We start from the raw sequence: 10,927 nt of genomic DNA on the forward strand, positions 1-10,927 counted from the left end.
TTGGGAGCAATTTGTTAGGTGTGGCCAGGAAGGGCTTTTGAAGCAGTATGTGGATAATCCAACGAGAGAAGGGGCCATTTGAATCTGGTATTGGAGAATGAGCCCTGCCAGATGATCGAAGTTTCAGGGTGGGAGCATCTTGGAAATAGTGATCGTAATTCTGTAGGTTTTCAGATACTTATGGATAAAGACACGAGTGGTCCTGAGGTGAAGATGTTAAAATGTGGGAAGTCCAACTATAATCAAATTCAGCAAGAATTGGAGAATGTAGATTGGAAGCGGTTGTTTGAGGGTAAATCCACATCTGACATGTGGGAGTCTTTTAAAGACCGGTTGATCAGATTACAGGTCAGACATGTTCCTTTGAAAGTGAAGGACAGAAATGGCAAGATTTGGGAACCTTGGATGGCAGGGGAAATTGTCAGCTTAATCAAGAAAAAAAACGTATAATCTAGGCAACTAAAAACAGAATATCGAGAAAGTGGGAAGGAGGTCAAATGGGGAATTAGGAGGGCTAAAAGAGGCTAGGAAATGTCTTTGGCCAGCAGGGTTAAAGACAATCCCAATGTATCAGGCAGGTCAATATAATGAAGGAAGAGTTGTGGGGTGTCTTAAAATCCAGAGATGAGGATGAATTTCTTTAGCCAGAGTGTGGTGATTCTGTGGAACTCTTTGCCATAGAAGGTTGTGGAGGTAAGGTCATTGAGTGTTTTTAAGACAGTGATCAATAGGTTCTTGATTGATAAGGGGATCAGGGGTTATGGGGAAAAGGCAGGAGAATGGGGATAAGAAAAAAATCAGCCATGATTGAGTGGGGGAGCAGACTTGATGGGCCGAGTGGCCTAATTTTGTTCTTATGTCTTATAGTCTTATGGCATCAAGGTAGACAAGTCCCCAGGGCCGGATGGGATCGATCCCAGAATACTGTGTGAGGCAAGGGAGGAATTAGCTGGGGTCTTACTGATATCTTTGTATCCTCTTTGGCCACAGGCAAGGTTCCAGATGATTGGAAAATGGCCAATGTTGTTCCTTTATTTAACAAGGTTTAGCAGGTAATTACAGGCCAATGAGCCTGACGTTAGTGATGAGGAAGCTGTTGCCTTTGATTCTGGTAGACAGAGTTTATTCGCATTTGGAAGTGAATGGATTTGTTAGTGATAGGCAGCATGGTTTTTTTGGGGGGAATCATAGAATCCCTACAGTGCAGAAGGAGGACATTCAGCCCATCGATCCTGCACCAACAACAATCCCACCCAGACCCAATCTCCGTAACCCCACATCTTTAGCCTGCTAGTCCCCCTGACACGAAGGGGCAATTGAGCATAGCCAATTCACCTAACCTGCACATCTTCGGAGTGGGGAGGAAATTGGAGCACCCAAAAGGAACCCATGCCAAAGTGGGGAGAATGTGCAAAGTCCACACAGACAATGACCTGAGGCCGGAATTGAACCCAGGTCCCAGGTGTTGGGCAGGAGTGTTAACCACTGTGCTGCCCGGGAAGGTCATGTCTCATCGACTTGATTGAGTTTTTTGAGATGCTGATGAGAATGGTTGATGAGGGAAAGTCTGTGAATATTGTCTACATGGACTTTAATAAGGCATTTGACATGGTTCCTCATGGCAGGTTGGTTCAAAAGGTAAAGTCTCATGGGTTCTAGGGTGTGCTGGTTAGATGGAAGCAGAACTGGCTTGGTCATAGAAGACAGAGAGTAGTGGTGGACAGGTGCTTTTCAAAATGGAGCTCAGTAACCAGTGGTGTTCCACAGGGATCAGGGCTGGAACCTTTGTTGTTTGTAATATAAACAAATGATCTGGAGGAGAATGTGGGTGGTCTGATTAGTAAGTTTGCAGATGACATAAAAATTGATAGAGTTGCAGATCGTGACAAGGATTGTCAAAAGATATGGTTGGATTGCAAACTTGGGCAGAGAAATGGCAGATGGAGCTTAATCTAGACAAATGCGAGGTGATGCATTTTGGAAGGTCAAATTCAGATGCGAGATGTACAGTATGTGCATAGCTCCCTTCGGAGCATTGGCATACAGAGGGATCTGGGCATGTAGGCCCACCGATCCCTGAAAGTGGCAACACAGCTGGATAAGGTGGTCAAGAAGGCATATAGCATGCTTGCCTTCATCGGCTGGGGCATCGAGTATAAACGTTGACAAGTTATGTTACAGCAGTATAAAACTTCAGCTTGGCCACATTTGGAATATTATCTGCAGTTCTGGTCACCACGCCACCAAAAGGAAGTGCATGCTTTGGGGAGAGTGCCAAGAAGGTTCACCAGGATGTTGCCTGATCTGGAGGGTTTTAGGTATGAGTAGAGATTGGATAAACTCAGGTTGTTTTCACTAGAAAGATGGAGGCTGAGTGGTAACCTGATAGAAGTCTACAAAATTATGAAACGCATAGATAGGGTGGATAGTCAGAAGTTTTCTACCAGGGTGAAAGGGTCAATTACAAGAGGGCACAGGTTTAAGGTAAGAGGTGGTAATCTTAGGGGAGATGTTTTGGGAAAGTTTTTCACACAGAGGGTGGTGAATGCCTGGAACGCACTGCCAGTGTAGGTGGTGGAAGCAGGCACATTAGCAATGTTCAAAGCGTATCTTGATAGCCACATGAATGGGAGACGATCAGAGGGTTAAAAACCATGTATTGACCCAGGCTTGGTGGACTGAAGGGCCTTTTCCTATGCTGTATTGTTCTTTGTTCTTTGCTTTGGTTACCTCCCAAAATTCAAAGATATGCAGCTTTGATGGATTGACCATGCTAAATTGTCTCTTAGTATTCCAAGACGTGCAGGTTAAGGGGATTAGCAGGGTAAATGTGTGTGGTTACGGGGATAGGGTCTAGGTAAGATGCTCTGTCAGAAAGTTGGTGAAGACTCGATGGGCCCTATGGCCTCCTTCTGCACTGTAGTGTTTCAATGATTCTCACTATTTTGTTAATGTGCTTATATGTATTCCTGGAGGTTTCATCACAGGACTTGCCTCACATTTCAGCCATTAGTCAGCCAACATATCCAGCCTTGTGACATGCTACGCAAACTGGAAAGTACAACCGTCATAACGAATTAGATGATGCTTGACTGTCAACAGCCTTTTTTAAAAACCCGTTTTCAAAATTTTTTATAAGAAGTGAACAAAACCTCCATCTTTTTAAATTTTATGATGATGCTGCCATCAAATATATTTTCTCCTTCACAACGCCCCCCCAAACCCACCCCACTCCTTTCAGCATTCTGAAGGGACCATTACATCTGTGATACCCTCAACCTCTTTTTTGTCACCTTTAACACCCCCTCCTTTTTCACTTGCATCTTTCCTATGGCAGATGAGTCAGTAAACAATGGATATAAATGTTAAATCTTTGCTGAAGTATTTTGCAGAAGAGATGGGATGAGCGCTTTTTATTTATTTATTAAGTTGTTGTGAAAATGGAATGCAATGCCTGAAAAGCTGGTGGGAACAGGTTCAATGGTAGCATTTGTAGCATAAAGCATTAACTCAGAAGCATACATAATTCTGATATCAAACCTCAAGACTGAGAACAAAGATAGATTTTAGAGGGATGAGAACATCCAAGCTTGTGACGAGGTCCAACTGTGTAATTACTTTCTGTAAATAAAGAAGGATGGCTTTGATAAACTACAGACTTGAGCAACATACTTTGAAATATTAGACAATCCCCCAAATCCTCATCTAGGCTCCAACCACACAACTAAATATGGTAGCAGAGCATAGAACACCCAGGGAACCTCAACCAAATGGTACAGGACTGGTAAGAGATCAATGATGGAAAGATAAAAGAAAAAAATTAAGACGTCAGAAGACTGCAGAAGCAATGGATGTAGGCTGAGACAGAGATCCAGACAGGCAACAGTGGCCACAGACCCAGAAAGCAGCAGCATAGAGTCAAGAACAAATCAGGCAATCAGAGAACCCACTCCCAGCACCATTTTAGAGTGCAGAAGTCTCACAAGAGGCCCAGGACTGGGACAATTGTAGAAAAAGGTGCACATGTTACAGAATTGCTTCAGGATTACACAAAAAAGATCAAAAAAAGACCAGGTCGGTAAACTACGTTAAGCAGCTGGACCTAACGCTAACCAGGCAATAGCAAGGCAGTGGATTGGTGAGACTTTAACTTCTGACCATGAAATCCTGCAGGTTTTTGGCACTTATTGCAGCATCTGTCAGAATTTAATAATAGAGGGATAAATTTAATAAAAGGAAGGAAAAACCAGGTGCAAGCATGAATTTGTTCATCAATGGTCTCTATAATCTGGCAGGGAACTACAATTATGGGATCTTAAAGGATTCATGATACGATTGTAGTCGGGGTCCTAGACAAAGTATTATGAGATCTCCTACAGATGGGGTGGCATAGTGGCACAGTGGTTAGCGCTGCTGCCTCAGTGCCATGGACTTGGTTTCAATTGTGGCCTTGGGTGACTGCCTGTGTGAAATTTGCATGCTCTCCCCGTGACTGCATGAGTTTTCTCTGGGTGCTCTGGCTTCCATCTACAGTCCAAAGTTGTGCAGGTTAGGTGGATTGGCCATCTGAATTACCCATTAATATCCCAAGGTATGTTTGTTAGGGAGATTAGGGAGGTCAGTACGTGGGGTTACGGGGGTAGGGCCTGAGTGAAATGCTCTGTTGGGGAGTTCATGAAACCTTAATGGGCCGAATGGCCTCCTTCTGCACTATAGGAATTCTATGAATTCTATAATTCTAATTATTTAACATTAGTAAAAGCGGTGAAAATTGGGAGGCAATGAGAACTTAAGAAACAGATTAGGATGTTTGTTCACGGTGTGATGTTAGTGCACCTGTAAGAGTGTTTTAAAATCATGCTCTCTGTTGCTCACAGCCTTGACTGATGCCATTGTTGCCATGCTGTCTACAAGGAGTCCTTTTATTGCTCCTTCAGTGGTTTAAATGGGGGTTGTTTATTTTTATTTTAGGAATTAGTTTTATGACACTGTATTGTCAAGAGGAAGAATGTTTGCAGTCAGATAACAGGAGCTGTTCCATTTTCAGTTGTGATCTGCAGATTTTAGTTTTAGAAGAAAGTTGTCATCAATGAAAGCAGTGTCTCTTCCTCTCTCTCTACCCTCCCCACCATCCCCACCACCCCACCCCCCACCCCCACCTTAGTTTTGGGAAATTCTGCTGGTTAGCCGAAAGCCTTTCTATAGTAGAAAATCTATTGTTTGTGGTTTGACCAGAATCTCTCCCTGGTGTTTTGGAAAGTTGTTCTGACTTCAGACTGTCAGGAGAACTGCAGCGTTCATCCAAAGGATCAGTTCCAGTATCATGTGAGCATTAGTCTTAGAACATAAGAAATAGGAAATAGGAGCAGGAGTAGGCCATCCAGCCCTTTGAGCCTGCCCCGCCATTCAATAAGATCATGGCTGATCTGTCGCTGCTCAGTTCCACTTTCCTGCCCTCTCCCCATAACCCTTAATCCCCTCTCTTATCAAAAACCCATCAACCCGTGTCTTAAAAATATTTAACGAGGCAGCCTCCACCACTTCAACGGGCAGAGAATTCCAGAGATTCACCACCCTTTGAGTGAAGAAGTTCCTCCTCAACTCCGTTCTAAACCGCCCCCCTTTTATCTTGAGGCTGTGCCCCCTAGTCCTACTGTCTTTTTTGAGCGGGAAGAGTCTTTCCACCTCTATCCTATCCATCCCATTCATCATCTTATACGTCTCAATGAGATCTCCCCTCATTCTTCTAAACTCTAACGAGTACAAGCCCAGTTTATTCAGCCTCTCCTCATAGCTCAACCCCCTCAACTCCGGTATCAGCCTAGTAAACCTCCTCTGCACTCCCTCCAAGGCCAAAATATCTTTGCGCAGGTGCGGCGCCCAAAACTGCACACAGTACTCCAGCTGCGGCCTCACCAATGCCCTATACAGCTGCAGCAAGACCTCCCTACTTTTATATTCAATCCCCCTTGCTATGAAGGCCAGCATCCCATTCGCCTTCCTGACCACCTGCTGCACCTGCAAGCTGGGTTTTTGCGACTCATGCACAAGGACCCCGAGGTCCCTCTGCACCGTCGCCTGCTGCAGTTTTTCGCCCCGTAAGTAATAGTCCTTCCTACCATTCTTCCTACCAAAGTGGACCACCTCACACTTGCCAACATTAAATTCCATTTGCCATTTCCTGGCCCATTCGCCCAGCCTATCTAGATCCTTCTGTAGACTCTCCACACCCTCCGCACAATTTGCCGTTCCCCCAATCTTGGTGTCATCAGCAAATTTCGACACTCTACACTCGGTTCCCTCCTCCAGATCATCTATATAAATGGTAAAAAGCTGAGGCCCCAGCACCGACCCCTGGGGCACTCCACTAGTCACCATCCGCCAATCCAAATAGCACCCGTTGACCCCCATTCTCTGCCTCCTATTTGACAACCAATCCTCTATCCACGCTAACATCCTACCCCCAACTCCATGTCCCTCGACCTTCTGCAATAACCTCTTGTGAGGCACTTTGTCAAACGCCTTCTGAAAATCTAGAAAGACCACATCCACCGGCTCTCCTCTATCCACCGCCCTAGACACATCCTCATAGAACTCCAGTAAATTTGTCAGACACGACTTCCCTTTGATGAAACTGTGCTGCATCTGCTCTATCAAGCAATTCCCTTCAAGATGCCTCGCAATTTCCTCCTTAATGACAGATTCTAACATTTTACCTTCCACAGACGTTAAACTAACCGGCCTATAATTCCCCGCCTTTTGCCTGGCACCCTTCTTAAACAACGGCGTAACATTAGCCATTTTCCAATCATCCGGCACTTCCCCGGAATCCAGCGACGTCAGGAAAATAACCACCAAGGCATCCACTATCACCTCCGCCATTTCTTTCAGAACCCTCGGATGCATTCCATCCGGTCCTGGGGACTTGTCCACAATCAGCCCCTCCAGTCTGTCAAGCACTGCCTCTCTAGTAACAGTAATGTCATTAAGACCCTCCAGTCCTACCACCTTTCCATCGTTCACACCCGGCAAATTATTCACGTCCTCCTCCGTGAAGACAGAAACAAAAAAGTTATTCAATACCTTAGCCATATCCCCATCCCCTACCACTAGGTCCCCTTTCTCATCCTCTAAAGGACCAACATTCACCCTAGCCAGCCTCTTCCTTTTTATATATTTATAAAAACTCTTGCTATCCTTTTTTATATTAAGCGCTAGTCTTTGATGCGTTAAACCTGTGGAAGGTTTTTTTGTTTGTGGGATTGATTTGATTAGAACATCTTCGACATCTTTGTTAAGAGTTATATATTATCATGGTTGTTTTGTTTGTAATTGACAAAAGTTATTGCTAATTTTCTTACTATACATGTCAACTATATTCTTAAATAAACTTTGTTTGACAAATACTCCCTCGTGGGCCATTTGAATCATACCTGAGGTGAAATATATCAAGCTTATCCTAGCCAAATTCCAGGCAGGCCTCATAAAACACTTTGGAGTTTCTGACCTGAACCATGATATGGGAAGGAGAGGTCCCATGGAAAAGATTGAGTGATAATCTTCTGTTTGTCAGTCATAAAAGTATAAGCATGCAAAGCTGGAGTCTCTATAAATAGGGAAAAGGGCACCCACTGCCACTGTGAAGTGTCTTCAGTGGTGGGAACTAACTGCACAAGCAAGAAGAATATCCAAGTTGAGGGGCAGAGTGCCACAATTGTTCACTTCAAAACTGTCTGTCACTCAAAAACATTGACAACCTGTGAAAGAGGTAAACTGATTGCTAAGTATCACAGCAGAAGTAGTCGTGCGATCCCTTGAGAGAATTTAAACAATACATGATATCCTGAAATTCATAATATCTGAAAATGGGTGAATTATTCCACAATTTTGCAAATAAATATAGTTTTGTTCACGTAACCAGTTCACCTTGCAATTCTCAAGTGAATAGAAAAGCTGAGACAGGGATATAAATCATCAAGGATTTATTTTAAAAAACAATAACCTTAATCTGGCTCTTCTGAGTTATTGTTTGTCACTGCTACAAAATGGTTTCTCACATCAGAGTTACTAATAGGCAGGAGATTGAGAACACACTGTCCATCTCTAGAACAAAAGCTCAAACCCAAGATCACCATGAATGACCAAAGGAGTGTAGAAAAGCATGAGGAAGAACAGGAAGCAACCAGACTTGGACTTAATCACGGGCATAAGGAATGTGAATTACCGGTGCTGAAGCCCAGGGAGAGTATGGGACTCTGATGAAGCGTTCTCTTGACTCAAAATGTTGGCTCTATTCTCTCTCCACAGATGCTCTCAGACCTGCTGAGATTCCAGCATCCACTATATTTTGCCTTTCCTGAGAGAATATGGGTCTAAGAAAAAAAGCACAAGAGTTGGGAAAGTTTGTACAGGATTGAGACAGAGCAGGGTGCCATAAGGAGAGTGCATTTGGAGTGTAGAGGTTCAAGAAGGTGGCTTACCAACTTCTTCTCAGGAGCGATTAGGGATTAGCAAAAAATGTTGGTTTAGCCAGTGACGTCTCCATTCCATTAACAAATCAATAAAAATATTCAAAATGACATTGGATAAATATTTGAACAGGAAAAAAAATGACATAGCTGTAGGATTCATTTGATACGTCTACCAAAGGGCTGGAATAGGTGCAATAGGCTGAACGGCTACTTTCATACTATAATTCCAAGTCTTATTTCATCTTGTACTGACATTCAATGGCATTGCCACCACTGAATCCCGCATTATCAATATCCAGTGGGTTACCACTGGCCAGAAACTGAACTGGATCAGACATATAAATACTATGGGTACCAGAGCAGGTCAAAGGATAGGAATCTTACAGCGAGTAACTCACCTCCTGACTCTGCAAGCCTGTTCACCATCTACAAGGCACAAGTCAAGAAGGTGACAGAATACTCTCCATTTGCCTGGATGAGTGCAGCTTCAACAACACTCAAGGAGCTCAACATCATTCAGGACAAAGCAGCCCACTTGGTTGCCACCCCTTTTCACAAACATTCAATCCCTCGACTCCCAGGATGGGAGGGGCAATGCGATGCATCTTGACCAGAGTTCTTACTAATCATCAGGTATACAAAGACCTTAGCTCTGATGACCTTTGTAAGTCTGGTTTGTAAAATGGTTTGACATTACAAACCTTTTAACTCTCAATTTATTGAAATGATTTTACAAAGTACAAGAGAAAAGCTCAAACGTCTGTTGCCTTACTAGGATAGGGTTGATGTTGCTCTACAGCATACTTAATAAAAGATGTAGGACAATGCAAGTTTGAGTATAATTGGGTTTTACTGCACTAAAGTTGGCTATTAAATAACCTTAAATTGTGCATGAATGACTTCCAGTAGGTACTCTTTCAGGATAGAATACGCTCTTTCTTTAGGCTATGTTATCTTCAAGACATAACTAACTTTAGTGCAGTAAAACCCAATTATTCTCAAACTTCAAATTTTGATTTGATTTTATTTGATTTATTATTGTCACGTGTATTAGTATACAGGTGAAAAGTATTGTTTCTTGCGCGTTATACAAACAAAGCATATCGTTCATAAAGGAGGAAATGAGAGAGTGCAGAATGTAATGTTACAGTCACAGCTAGGATGTAGAGAAAGATCAACTTAATGCAAGGTAGGTCCATTGGGATGGCAGCAGGGAAGAAGCTGTTCTTGAGTCGGTTGGTACGTGACCTCAGACTTGTATCTTTTTCCCAAATGAAGAAGGTGGAAGAGAGAACGTCCAGGGTGCTTGGGGTCCTTAATTACGCTGGTTGCTTTGCCAAGGCAGTGGGAAGTGTAGATAGAGTCAATGGATGGAAGGCTGGTTTGTGTGACGGATTGGGCTACATTCACGACCTTTTGTAATTCCTTGCGGACTTGGGCAGAGCAGGAGCCCATACCAAGCTGTGATACCAGCAGGAAGAATGCTTTCTATGGTGCATTTGTAAAAGTTGATGAGAGTCGTAGCTGACATGCCAAATTTCCTTGGTCTTCTGAGAAAATAGAGGCATTGGTGGGCTTTCTTAACTATAGTATCAACATGAGGGGATCAGAACAGATTGTTGGTGATCTGGACACTAAAAACTTGAAGCTTTCAACCATCTCTACTTTGTCCCTGTTGATGTAGACAGGAACATGTTCTTCACTACGCTTCCTGAATTCAATGACAATCTCCTTCATCGTGTTGACATTGAGGGAGAGGTTATTTTCATTGCACCAGTTCAGCAGATTATCAATCTCATTTCTGCACTCTATCTCATCATTGTTTGAGATCCAACCACTACAGTGGTAGTGCAAGGTGCACTGCAGGAACCCACCAAGGTTCATAAGAACATAAGAACATAAGGACTAGGAGCAGGAGTAGGCCATCTGGCCCCTCGAGCCTGCTCCACCATTCAGTAAGATCATGGCTGATCTTTTTGTGGACTCAACTCCACTTACCCACCCGGTCACCATAACCCTTAAAACCTTATGGCTTGATTCCTTAGGCAGCACTCTCCAAAACCATGCCAACTACCGCCCAGAAGGACAAGGGCACCAGATTTCTGGGAACACCACCACCTGCAAGTTCTCCTCTAGGTCACACACCATCCCGACTTGGAAATATATCGCTGTTTCCTTCACTGTTGCTGGGTCAAAATCCTGGGACTCCCTCCCTAACAGCACAATGGGTGTAGCTACACTTCCAGGACTACAGCGATTCAAGAAGGCGGCTCACTACCACCTTCTCATGGGTAATTAGGGATGGGCAATAAACACTGGCCAGCCAGCATTTTTAAAAGGAATGTCTGTGTCTCGGAAATAGGCACTTGGTCCCAATCATTTGGGACTTATTAATTCTCACTGACTCCTTCATATTGACCATATGCAAAAGTGTTGCAACTGATCAACATCTAGCA

This window comes from Carcharhinus amblyrhynchos, chromosome 4 (genome assembly GCF_965287045.1).
Source record: "Carcharhinus amblyrhynchos chromosome 4, sCarAmb.v2.hapA, whole genome shotgun sequence".
NCBI lineage: Eukaryota > Metazoa > Chordata > Chondrichthyes > Carcharhiniformes > Carcharhinidae > Carcharhinus > Carcharhinus amblyrhynchos.